The sequence below is a fragment of the Schistocerca serialis genome, chromosome 10 (genome assembly GCF_023864345.2).
Source record: "Schistocerca serialis cubense isolate TAMUIC-IGC-003099 chromosome 10, iqSchSeri2.2, whole genome shotgun sequence".
NCBI lineage: Eukaryota > Metazoa > Arthropoda > Insecta > Orthoptera > Acrididae > Schistocerca > Schistocerca serialis.
Window position 1 is genome coordinate 108231265 of NC_064647.1, and position 14715 is coordinate 108245979.

The window sequence follows — 14715 nt, forward strand, 5'->3', positions numbered from 1 at the left end:
GGTATTTGATATTAGTAGACTTCTCTTGGCCAGAAATGCCTTTTTTGCCATAGCAAGTCTGCTTTTGATGTTCTCCTTGCTCCGTCCGTCATTGGTTATTTTACTGCCTAGGTAGCAGAATTCCTTAACTTCATTGACTTCGTGACCAATCCTGATGTTAAGTTTCTCGCTGTTCTCATTTCTACTACTTCTCATTACCTTCGTCTTTCTCTGATTTACTCTCAAACCATACTGTGTACTCATTAGACTGTTCATTCCGTTCAGCAGATCATTTAATTCTTCTTCACTTTCACTCAGGATAGCAATGTCATCAGTGAATCGTATCATTGATATCCTTTCACCTTGTATTTTAATTCCACTCCTGAACCTTTCTTTTATTTCCATCATTGCTTCCTCGATGTACAGATTGAAGAGTAGGGGCGAAAGGCTACAGCCTTGTCTTACACCCTTCTTAATACGAGCACTTCGTTCTTGATCGTCCACTCTTATTATTCCCTCTTGGTTGTTGTACATATTGTATATGACCCGTCTCTCCCTATAGCTTACCCCTACTTTTTTCAGAATCTCGAGCAGCTTGCACCATTTTATATTGTCGAACGCTTTTTCCAGGTCGACAAATCCTATGAAAGTGTCTTGATTTTTCTTTAGCCTTGCTTCCATTATTAGCCGTAACGTCAGAATTGCCTCTCTCGTCCCTTTACTTTTCCTAAAGCCAAACTGATCGTCACCTAGCGAATTCTCAATTTTCTTTTCCATTCTTCTGTATATTATTCTTGTAAGCAGCTTCGATGCATGAGCTGTTAAGCTGATTGTGCGATAATTCTCGCACTTGTCAGCTCTTGCCGTCTTCGGAATTGTGTGTATGATGCTTTTCCGAAAGTCAGATGTTATGTCGCCAGACTCATATATTCTACACACCAACGTGAATATTCGTTTTGTTGCCACTTCCCCCAATGACTTTAGAAATTCTGATGGAATGTTATCTATCCCTTCTGCCTTATTTGAACGTAAGTCCTCCAAGGCTCTTTTAAATTCCGATTCTAATACTGGATCCCCTATCTCTTCTAAATCGACTCCTGTTTCTTCTTCTATCACATCAGACAAATCTTCACCCTCATAGAGGCTTTCAATGTATTCTTTCTACCTATCTGCTCTCTCCTCTGCATTTAACAGTGGAATTCCCGTTGCACTCTTAATTTTACCACCGTTGCTTTTAATGTCATCAAAGGTTGTTTTGACTTTCCTGTATGCTGAGTCTGTCCTTCCGACAATCATATCTTTTTCGATGTCTTCACATTTTTCCTGCAGCCATTTCGTCTTAGCTTCCCTGCACGTCCTATTTATTTCATTCCTCGCCGACTTGTATTTCTGTATTCCTGATTTTCCCGGAACATGTTTGTACTTCCTCCTTTCATCGATCAACTGAAGTATTACTTCTGTTACCCATGGTTTCTTCGCAGCTACCTTCTTTGTACCTATGTTTTCCTTCCCAACTTCTGTGATGGCCCTTTTTAGAGCTGTCCATTCCACTTCAACTGTACTGCCTCCTGCGCTATTCCTTATTGCTGTATCTATAGCGTTAGAGAACTTCAAACGTATCTTGTCATCCCTTAGTATTTCCGTATCCCACTTCTTTGCATATTGATTCTTCCTGACTAATGTCTAGAATTTCAGCCTACTCTTCATCACTACTATATTGTGATCTGAGTCTATATCAGCTCCTGGGTATGCCTTACAATCCAGTATCTGATTTCGGAATCTCTGTCTGACCATGATGTAATCTAATTGAAATCTTCCCATATCTCCCGGCCTTTTCCAAGTATACCTCCTCCTCTTGTGATTCTTGACAGGGTATTCGCTATTACTAGCTGAAACTTGTTACAGAACTCAATTAGTCTTTCTTCTCTTTCATTCCTCATCCCAAGCCCATATTCTCCTGTAACCTACTCTTTCCCCTACAACTGCATTCCAGTCGCCCATGACTATTAGATTTTCGTCCCCCTTTACATACTGCATTACCCTTTCAATATCCTCATACACTTTCTCTATCTGTTCATCTTCAGCTTGCGACGTCGGCATGTATACCTGAACTATTGTTGCCGGTGTTGGTCTGCTGTCGATTCTGATTAGAACAACCCGGTCACTGAACTGTTCACAGTAACACACCCTCTGCCCTACCTTCCTATTCATAACGAATCCTACACCTGTTATACCATTTTCTGTTGCTGTTGACATTACCCGATACTCATCTGACCAGAAATCCTTGTCTTCCTTCCACTTCACTTCACTGACCCCTACTATATCTAGATTGAGCCTTTGCATTTCCCTTTTCAGATTTTCTAGTTTCCCTACCACGTTCAAGCTTCTGACATTCCACGGCCCGACTCGTAGAACGTTATCCTTTCGTTGATTATTCAATCTTTTTGTCATGCTAACATTCCCCTTGGCAGTCCCCTCCCGGAGATCCGAATGGGGGACTATTCCGGAATCTTTTGCCAATGGAGAGATCATCATGACACTTCTTCAATTACAGGCCACATGTCCTGTGGATACACGTTACGTGTCTTTAATGCAGTGGTTTCCATTGCCTTCTGCCTCCTCATGTCGTTGATCATTGCTGATTGTTCCGCCTTTAGGGGCAATTTCTCACCCCTAGGACAAGAGAGTGCTCTATCCGCTCCTCCACCCTCTTTGACAAGGCTGTTGGCAGAATGAGGCTGACTTCTTATGCCGGAAGTCTTCGGCCGCCAATGCTGATTATTTATAAAAATTTAGGCAGTGGTGGGGATCGAACCCGGGACCGAAGACGTTTTGATTATGAATCAAAGACGCAACCCTTAGACCACATACTTATGAAATGTAAAACTGTGGAATTTTTAACTATGAATCACATAAAAAATCCATGAAAATAATGATTTAAGTTAAACAGATTCAAACTGAGCTATTTTTGTGGCAAGAGATAGAACAATATTAAATTACAAAATGGGAGTAGAATATGATATTAATGAAGTTTTCAAAATTGTATTATTATTATTATTATTATTTGAAAGAAGTAATTTCATATGATGTACTGTTGGTTCCAAGAAACAAATATTTTATTTTATTAGAGATTAGATATCCCCCAGCCTGGGTTTGTCAAATTATCTTGTATACTTCCATTTGTTAGCAACTAATTTTCTTTTTATTTTAATTTGTAAGCTGCTAACCGATCAATGCGAGTTGTGTGTTATTAATCCATGACTCATATTGATGTATGTTACTGAATTTCGTCTACTTGTATGGCGAAAAAATTCAAATATAGGTTGTACTTTTTTGTCACAAGTATAAGAACCAGTCATCTATAATTGTATTATATTTCACCAGTCGACAGAAATATGTGACAAAATTACATGCTAACCTGCCACACTGCTGTGCGCATCATGGCTTGCTGGCAAAATGATCAAAAGGGTGAAAGAAGATTTTAAGAGTCATGGTAGGCTCTTTATTGACGTGTGTGCATCACCCAGCCACTCGTAAACACCTTACAATATTCCACATGTACATAATAGGTTGGGTAGGAGTCAACATAACACACAAAACTTTTCGCTTGAAATTGCTTGATAATACTCAAGGGCTCAAAATTCTGCTAATCTCCCAACAAATAACGTATTATTTTCAAATAAGTAACAGCTTCAAGCTGAAAAGTGTCTTCTTTCAAGAAATTTATTGTAGCTGTGGACTCAATCACGAAAAAAATGTGATTCTTACTTATTTTTATATGTTGTCATGATGAGACTGTATAAAGAACAGATAAATGGCACAGTGGTTAAAACCTTGGACTGGTATTCGGCTTTTTCCTCTCCTGCGCCAACCTCTACCTCTCAGAGTAGCACTTGTGCCCTCAATTATTTCTTGGATATATTGCAATCTCTGCTTTTCCCCACTGTTTTTACCCTCTACTGTTCCCTTTAGTACCATTTTACCACATCTCCTATTGTCCTGTTCCTTGTTCTTTCCAGTGCTCTCCGTTATGTTCCTTTCCTCGCCGATTTCGCGGAAAACCTCCTCATGTCGACCTAATTTTGCACATTCTTCTGTAACACCTCACCTCAAATGCTTCGACTCTGTTCGTTCCCAGTTTTCACACAGTCCATGTTTCACTAGCATACAATTCTGCACTCCAAAAGTACATTCTCAGAAATTTCTTCCTCAGGTTAAGATTGATGTTTGACGTTATAAGACTTCTCTTGGTCATGAATGTCCTCTCCACCTAAGCTAACCTGCTTTTATTGTCCTCCTTGCTGCGTCCATCATGTGTTGCTTCCAAGTTAGCAGATTTCCGTAACTTCATCCACTTCGTCACCACCAATCCTGATGTTTAGTTTCTCACTGATCTCATTTTTGATACTTCCAGTTACTTCAGTCTTTCTTAGATTTACTGTTAATCCATATCTTGTAGTCATTAGACTGTTCATTCTATTCAACACCTCCTATAATTCTTCTTAATATTCACTGAGAATAGCAATATCATCAGCGAATCTTATCACTGATATCATCTCACCCTGAATTTTAATCCCAGTTTTGAACCCTTCGTTTATGCTTCTTCGATGTAGAGACTGAACAATTGGGGCGAAAGACTACATCCCTGTCTTACACAATTTATAATTCGAGCATTTCTTTCTTGGTCTCCTACTCTTATTGTTCCCCCTTGTTTCTCGTACATTTTCTATTTTACCGGTCTTTCCCTACAGCTTACCCCAAATTTTCTCAGAATTTTGAACATCTTGCACCATTTCACATCTTCGAACGCTTTTTCCAGGTCGACAGATCCAATGAACGTGTCTCGATTTTTCTTCAGTCTTGCATCCATCATCAACCACAACGTCGAACTACCTCTCAGGTACTTTCATCTCTACTTAAGCCAAGCCGATCGTCAACGAACAAACCTTTTCCAGTTTTCATTATTCTTATCATCAGCTCGGATGCTTGAGCCGTTAAGCTGAAACGACTATTTTCCTATATATCTGCTCGTGCCACCTTCGGGATTGTGTGGATGGTATTCTTCTGAAAGACTGGTGCTATATCTCTAGACTCATAGATTTTGCACACCAACTTGAATAGTCGCCTGGCTGCCACGTTCGCCAATGATTTTAGAAATCCTGAAGGAATGTTTATTATCCCTTCTGCAATCTTTGATCGCAAGTGTTCCAAATACCGGGGACCGCTAGCTTCTTAAACCATTCATATGTACAAGTATGCTTTATGTTGTTGTTATTGTGGTCTTCAGTACAAAGATTGCTTTGATATAGCTCTCCACTCTATTCTCTGCATATACATCTCATCCCATGTTCATTTGATCTTGCCTCCTGCAGTCAGTCGTTGGTTCACCTTTACAACTTTTATCAACGGTATTCTAAACACGGTACTGATCAAATCTATAAGAGACAGTCAAAGGAAAACCGAACACCAGCCAAATGAGACCATGGTAGGGTTTGATTCAAAAATAATCTCCACACGCATTAAGATATGTATCCCACTGGGAGACAAAACTATCACTTCCTGTTTCATACAATGCAGTCGGCAGCTGACGGCAGCTCACTCATGCACTTCCTCGTCTGACTGAAACTGATAACCATGCATGTCCTTCTTCATGTCACTAATGAAGTGAAAATCACACAGTGAAAGATTCGGACTGTTCGGAAGATGTTATAATTTTTCCCAACCAAATCGCTGAAGTGTAGCCTTTGTCTGGTTTGCAGTGTGACGGCGAATATTATCGTGCGACAGGATGACCGTCCGACGGCATTCCTGGGCGTTTTGACTTCGAGGGACGTCAGTTTCTTCAAAGTGCCCTCGTAGCACTGTGCATTGATTGTGACTCCAAGCTCGAGAACTTGACGAGCAGAGGGACCCTGCAATTGAAGAAGAAGGACATCATGATCTTGCCAGAACTTGTGTGACCAGGTTTGGACTTCTTTGGCGGGGGAGATGTGGGATGTTTCCACAGTTGACTTTGGCGTTTGCTCTCAGACCGTCGAAAACGTTGTTTCGCATCCACAACTTTTATCACCAGTAGTCTAAACACATACTGATCAAATCTATAAGTGACAGTCAAATGAAAACGGAACACCAGCCACAGTGGGACCATGAAAGTTTTTGATTCAAAAATAATCACCACATGCGTTAAGACAATTATCCCACTGCGAGATGAGACGATCAATTTCTGTTTCATAGAATATGGTTACCATCGATGGATCAACTGCACTCATTCATGTACTCCCTTATATGACTGAAACTGATGTCCACGCACGTCCTTCTCCAAGTTACGAATGAACTGAAAATCACATGATGAATGAATTGGGCTGTGTGGAGGATGTTCCATTGTTTCCCAACAATGGCTTTGTACGATTGGCAGTGTGGAGGCTGGCGTTAGCGTGCAACAGGATGACTCTGTCCTACAGAATTGCTGGGCTTTTTGACTTTATGACACGTCACAGTTTCTTCACTGTGTCTTCACAGCACTGTGGATTGATTGTGGTTCAATGCTCGATCACTTGACGAGCAGAGGGCCCCTGCAGTCGATGAGGAAGGACATAATGACCTTACCGGAACTCGTGTAAACAGATTTGGATTTCTTCGGCGAGGGAGATGTGGGATGTTTACACAGCTGGCTTTGCAGTTTGCCTTAGGGCTGCTGTAATCTCGTGGACAGAAGCACCGTGTTGCGCGATAATGCCCACCTTGAAAGAAATCTTGCAGTATCCTCTATACAGCCTGGATCTTTCGCCATTTGATTTTCACATGGTTGGTGACCTACAGAAAGATATGCATAGACAACAGTTTCAGTTGGATCAGGGAACGCAAGAGTGTGTACTGTTGTGGATCCATCAGTGGCCGACCATGCTCTGCAAAACAGGAATTGATCGTCTCATCTCCAACTGGTATTAATGTCTTAATGCAGGTGGTGATTGCTTTTGACTTCTTAAGTAATAGAACCCAGTACGTTGTCCTCGATGGTGAGTGTTCATCGGAGGTGAGGGTATCAGCTGGAGGGACTCAGGGAAGTGTGGTAGGTCCACTGTTGTTTTCTATCTACATAAATGATCTTTTGGATAGGGCGGATAGCAATGTGCGGCTGTTGGCTGATGATGCTGTGGTGTACTGGAAGGTGTCGCCGTTGAGTGACTGTAGGAGGATACAAGATGACTTGGACAGGATTTGTGATTGGTGTAAGGAATGGCAGCTAACTCTAGATGTAGATAAATGTAAATTAATGCAGATGAATAGGAAAAAGAATCCTGTAAGGTTTGAATACTTCATTAGTAGTGTAGCGCTTGACACAGTCACGTCGATTAAATATTGCGGCGCAACATTGCTGAGCGATATGAAGTGGGACAAGCATGTAATGGCAGTTGTGGGGAAGGCGGATCGTCGTCTTCGGTTTATTGGTAGAATTTTGGGAAGATGTGGTTCATCTGTAAAGAAGACCGCTTATAAAACACTAATACGACCTATTCTCGAGTACTGCTCGAGCGTTTGGGACCCCTATCAGGTCGGATTGAGGGAGGACATAGAATCAATTCAGAGGCGGGCTGCTAGATTTGTTACTGGTAGGTTTGATCATCACGCGAGTGTTACGGAAATGCTTCAGGAACTCGGGTGGGAGTCTCTAGAGGAAAGGAGGCGTTCTTTTCGTGAATCGCTACTGAGGAAATTTAGAGAACCAGTATTTGAGGCTGACTGCAGTACAATTTTACTGCCGCCAACTTACATTTCGCGGAAAGACCACAAAGATAAGGTAAGAGAGATTAGGGCCCGAACAGAGGCATATAGGCAGTCATTTTTCTCTCGTTCTGTTTGGGAGTGGAACAGGGAGAGAAGATGGTAGTTGTGGTACGAGGTACCCTCCACCACGCACCGTATGGCTGATTGCGGAGTATGTATGTAGATGTAGATGTAGATGAACCATTCTATCGTTTCATTGTGGCAGGTATATGGTTTTCATTAGACTGCCCTTCATAACTTGTTCATTGGAACAACGACTCCTAATACCACAGGAATGCTGATAGACACTGCCTAATAACGTGTGGGGGCCCTGCGAGCACACAGAAGTTCCACAACACGATGTGGCGTGGACTCGACTAATGTCTGAAGTAGTGCTGGAGGGAACTGACACCATGAATTCGGCACGGTTGTCCATAAATCCGTAAGAGTACGAGGGGGTGGAGATCTCTTCTGAACAACACGTTGCAAGGCATCCCAGATGTGATCAATAATGTTCATATCTTGGGAGTTTGGTGGCCAGCGGAAATGTTTGAACTCAGAAAAAAGTTCCTGTACCTACTCTTTAGCGATTCTGGACGTGTGGGGTGTTGCATCCTCCTGCTGCAATTGCCTAAGTCCCTCAGAATGTACAATGCACACGGATGGATTCAGGTGATCAGACAGGATGCTTACATACATGTCACCAGTCAGGGTCGTATCTAGAAGTATCAGGGGTCCCGTCTCAGTCCATTTGCACAAGCCCAACACCATTACAGAGCCTCCACCAGCTTGAACAGTTCCCTGTTGACATGCAGGGTCCATGGATTCATGAGGACGTCTCCATACCTGTACACGTCCACCCGCTCGATACAATTTGAAACGAGTCATGAACAGTCCAATGTCGATATTGATGGGCCAATGCGAGGCCTAAAGCTTTATGTCGTTCAGTCATCAAGGGTACTTGATTGGACATTCGCTTCCGAAAGCTCAAATCGATGATATTTCGTTGAATGGTTCGCACGCCGACACTTGTCGATGGCGCAACATTGAAATTTGCAGTAATTTTCGAAAGGGTTGCACTTCCTTCAGGTCGAACGATTCTCTTCTCACGTCTTTGCAGAATTTTTTTAAGGTCGCAGCACTGTCGGAGATTTTATATTTTGCCGGATTCCTGATAGTCACGCTACACTCGTGAAATGGTCGTTAGGGATGCAGAAGGTTACATTGCGTTTTACACATACATATATACATTAATTACTTCATCGCTGCCTTGGAGATGCTGTTTCCCATTGCTCGTGCGCTATATAACACCACGTTCAAACTCACTTAAAGCTTGATAACTTGCCAATTTAGCAGCAGTAACCGATCTAACAACTCCCCTAGGACTTGTTTTCTTATATAGGCGTTGCCGACCGCAGCGCCGTCTTCTGTTTACACGTCTCTGTATTTGAATATGCACCCCAATACCAGTTGCTTTGGCGGTTCAGTGTATTAGCTCAGCAGCAAACAAGGTGTGTTTAATGAACGATAAGATCTAATTGTTACTTGAATGTTAAAAATTAATTAATGTATATATGTATGTGTAAAACGCAATGTAACCTTCTGCATCCGTAACAGACTTGTTACCTATATTAAAACGAGATGGACATGTTTACCGCACAACAGAACACATAAGAAAGGGAAAGTGCTATGATTATGACAAATGTTTATTAATACGTTTAAAGATATTTAATTTGTGTAACGGGGCGATATTCTGAGGAGTTATGAGATGGAACGTGTGAGACCGTGTGTAGGCGGTGCATCAAAAGGACGACGACTAACGCTATATGGTGAACTACTTGAAAGCGTATTACAGACGTGTGGCAAACTTGCCGAACTAATGTCTTGCCCAAAACACCCTGCCTAGTGTCATCTTCGGTTTTCACTGCACCGCAAATGAACCGACATAGTATTCTGGGGATGCGACTTGAAAAGACAAGGCAAAATACGGTGTTCGTTTGGACAAGACTGCTGCACACATTCACTCATGCTAGACTCTGAACCAACAACGCTGAGAGTTGAGAACAATGCCACTAGAAATAACTGAAGTGTTTAGATGACATAAGCCAACCAAAACAAGTCAGTTTCATCATTTATCACAAACAAAATTTTATAACAAAAACAGTGCTTGGTATATGCTAAAAGAGGTGTGAAGACAATAACGAGTACCTAGTACTACGTATTTTCTTTCACTGTATGTAATTATTAGTATAATTTTATTTGTACAGAAACTAAGTTCCAGTTTTCAACTGAGCAAACACGTTGTTCTGATGCGAAGAAAAATATAATACACCCCTTACACTCTTTCCTATCCTCTGGTACCATAATAAAAGGTACGTCCTCAGACCATACCACAAAAACCTGTGATTTTCAAAATCATGTAAGCATATTTTATAATCACTGTAGTAACTACGACTGTCTGCTGCCATAAGCAAGAAATATGGCCTCCCAGCAGACAGTGGGGGCAGACGTGATGTTACTTAGTAGGTGATTAAAATTTTGTTAAAGGAGAAAGGGTCATTCAAAAAATTTGTAAGAAAAAGTACATATTTATTCCTCGGTTAGTCGCGTGGAGTACAAATGTACACCATCGTCGTTCTAAACGTTATTTTCTTATTGTTGGCCAGAGTGGCGGGGCTAAAATTCTCAGAGTATGGCATTCTTCTTCTAACCTGTACCTACAGTAAGTGGCGTGCACCGTCCTGCACGGATCTTTTCGTAGGAAAGTCTTGAGTGTTTCCTGTCGTGTCTGGCGCACACGTGTACTCCACGCGAGTATCGAAGTGCCAGCACATATTTTATATGGTAAGTAAAAGTTTTAGTTTCCATTATATTTGAAATATGTTTGGATTGCTATTGTATTAATTAATGTTTATTATTTAGGTATAATGGCAGATCGCACTTCTGGTGAAAGGATTTGGATGCAATGGCTGGAGGAGGAACTGCATACTGATGAGCCATCCGACTGTGATTCTAATCTGTGCGATGGATATACAGGCGAGGATGGTGACGACCAGACGAGCAAACTGGAAACATTTTCGTGGAAGATTCGGAGGAAGACGATGTGAACATGGAAGAGAGCTTCAACAAGGCAAGTGAAGAAAAACCGGAAGAAGATAATGTCGACAAGGAAGAGAAATTCAACAAGGCAAGTGAAGAATCTGATTTTTATTTTGGAAAAGCTAAAATAAAACGGAATAAATTACCGCCTCGTCCTAATGTTAAAACAAAGTCCAGCAAAATCTTTCTTCATGCTCCTGGTCCAAAAGGAGAGACAAAAAAATCAAAGTCTGAAATTCGTTTGCATTAACTTGATCATTGATGACAGAATAATAGAGCTGATCGTGAAAAGTACCAGCATTTATACAGAACCAATCAGGCACATATTTTCTAGAGAACGAGATGCAAAATTAACAGATCAATGTGAAATGCATGCCCTGTTTGGTATACTTTTTTTCACTGGTATGCTAAAGTTTTCCAAGTTGAATACTTGCAGAATATGGGACAATGAGAAAGGCAGTGGTATTGAAAGAGTCTATTTGACTATTTCGAGGAATAGATTTCATTTCTTGCTTCGTTGCTTCAGATCTGATGACGCAAGCGCTAGAAATGAGAGAAAAAAGCACGACAAATTGTCATCAATAAGAGAACTTATGGATTTGGTGTTAGAAAACTTTCAGAAGTACTATACTCCTGGAGAGTACGTCACAATTGATGAGCAGCTGGTTGGTTTTCGTGGACGATGTCCACTCAGACAGTTTGTACCTAGTAAACCTGCTCGTTATGACCCACAGATGTTTGTGTTAGTCCGCAGCTCGTGGTCGTGCGGTAGCGTTCTCGTTTCCCACGCCCGGTGTCCCGGGTTCGATTCCCGGCGGGGTCAGGGATTTTCTCTGCCTCGTGATGACTGGGTGTTGTGTGATGTCCTTAGGTTAGTTAGGTTCTAGAGGACTGATGACCATAGATGTTAAGTCCCATAGTGCTCAGAGCCATTTGAACCATTTTGTTTGTGTTAGTGGATTGTAGAATGTACACTGCGAATATGGAAATTTATTGTGGAAAACAGCCGGCGGGGGCTTTTGATGTAAGCAACGCAGGAAAGGAGTTCGTCATGAGAATTGCGAAACCAATTTTAGGCATAGGACGTAACATCACAGGCGATAATTGGTTTACTAGCAATCCTCTTCATCAAGAACTGCTTCAGAAAAATATAACTTATGTTGAAACAGTCAGACTTAACAAAAAAAAAATACCTTAGAAATTTATACCCAGCAAATCTTGAGAAACAAACACTTCTGGTTTCGGCTTTAGACATGACGCAACACTTGTATCCTACTGCGAAAAGAAAAATAAAGCAGTAATTTTATTTTCAAGTATGCACAATTATGCAGCGATTGACGAGTCCACCGGTTCAAAAACCATACCAGAGATTGTTACATTCTACAATCGCACAAAAATTGAAACTGACGTACTCGATCAGCTTTGTTCAAATTATGATACAGCAAGAACTACTAACAGATAGCTAACAGCAATTTTTTACAATGTTTTAAATATCGCCTCTATCAATGCTTTATGCATTTATTCAGCAAACAAAAACTATGTCTAAGTGAAACGAGCTTATTTCCTTGACGAAATTAGTTGTCAAATGGTGAAACCGCAGATTCACGAACGCATGAAACAGTCCTTGGTACCCAGACAACTGAAAATTCTAGGACTGGTGTTGTTAGGAAAGGACTCAGAAGAAAAAAATGGAAATAGCTAAACTAAAAAAAGAGGGCAAAGGACGTTGTAAAATATGTGGCAGATCAAGAAATAAATCAAAACGAAGAGTGTGTGCAAAATGTAACGTAAGGGTGTGTATTGAACATTCGAAACTAGCGTTGTTTGTAAGAATTGTACGTGATTTCTTATTGGACATATCTACTGTGATTACTTTTTAGTGTATCATGAGCTTCTTCATTAAAGTTATTTTGAATAGTTTAATTACTTCTTGTGTAATGTAGCATGTTGCGAGTAATAAATGGGTGTAGTCACAAAAACTCATTTTGCGTTTAAAAAATTAAATGTTTGATTCCCTCCCTCGTTTCAAAAGTATTACTAACGAACTTACTCATGCATCTAACAGAACGTAAAAAACAAATAAAATAATTAAATAGAGAATAAACGTATTTTTAACAAAAAAAGTGGTGGAGTACATTTGTACATTGTGTCCTCGAAACCTGCGTGAGTAGCGGGAGGTTGTTAGGGAAATAACGTATATAACACAATATTATCACACAAGTCGTCAGAGAATCATGACTGAAAAATAGAAAATGAACGTAGCGGAAGGTTGTTAGGGAAATAACGTATATAACACAATATTATCACACAAGTCGTCAGAGAATCATGACTGAATAATAGAAAATGAAAGTAGCGGAAGGTTGTTAGGGAAATAACGTATATAACACAATATTATCACACAAGTCGTCAGAGAATCATGACTGAAAAATAGAAAATGAAGCTTTAAGCTCCTTTTTTGTTACCTTTTCGAGGTGATCTCTCCTCGTGTTTTAACATTAGGGATGTGAGTGGTTCACACCTTTTGCTTTCTATAAGAAGATGAAGCTGTATTTTGTGTAATCTACGTGTAAGGTACACAGTGTGGAATATGCCCAGGTTTATGAATTAACTCATCACCAATTACTGTAATAAATGTCAGTTGTGAACCAATAAGACTTAGCAAAAGTATTCGTCTCCTTTACTGCTAACACGGGAATAACAATTGAAAGGAGTGGCGGTATAATAGACCTTATAAGAAATCACCAGAAGAATAAAAGATAAAAACCCGAAATTCACATTATTTACGGATAGCGGACTGTGTGAGTGCGACATCGCAAGATGGACAACTCAACATAGCCTTGGACTGTTACGTTAAAAGTACTACCTAATAACAGTTACACATATAATTTTTTTCTTTGTAATTCCATATATTATTATATTGATTTATTATACTTGCTAATTCTAATTTTTTAATTCACCTCCATGTTTTCTAATGGTTTCTGGGACCTTATTAATTCAACAGAAGTATGCTGAGTGATATTCGTTGTTATGTGAACGAGTAAGTTTTCTTCGATAGGCTTTATCTACAAGAGGTCTTGCACAAGTTACAGTAAGATATTTTTCACTTTCTTGTTTCAAGCCTAAGGATTCTGTTCCTGAATAAAAATAGTGATGAAGTCAGAATGACCTTAGCTTTCCACTAAAAAGTGAGAATGATGAAATAATATTTATCCTATGTGGAATACTATTATAAATTTGTGTCGCACTATTTGTAATGGAACTTGTGTAAGATTATGTCCTTAGTGGCTGGTCATGGAACATTGTTTTTGCCTGGTAATACGTTTATGGATATTGATGTTTTTCTTTATGTATACTACAGACAGAACGAAATGACCAACGTATGGACAAGAAAGAAAATTTGCGTTTCAATAGAGATAACAGAGGAATTTTATTCCCTTCGATTTTCGTACAAAAACTGCTTCATTTGAGAGCCAGATGCAGGCGACATCCTGTGCTGGAGAACGCTCCAGTTCTTTGTCCATTTCGAGAACTCTCATGTGCTGTGTAGTTCGCTCCGTGAATTTACACTGGAGCGCACTGCAGTCGTGTGTACCACATTGAGGCACATGCGCCATATGCACAAGTCGGATTGTTTCTCAGCATTCAGCAGCACTGGGGAGATGAAGTCAGCGTGTTGCATGTTGAGTGACACAACCTTTGCGACAAACGCTTCCATGGCTCCGTAGTCACCATCATCGACATTGAGACCACCACTGGCACTCAGGGGCGTTATGTGAGGAATATGTTACGAAAGTTGTGTGAACATGTTACTTAACACTGTAAAAAAATCTCAATTTTTTATATACACCCCACTATTTAAATATACAGACACAT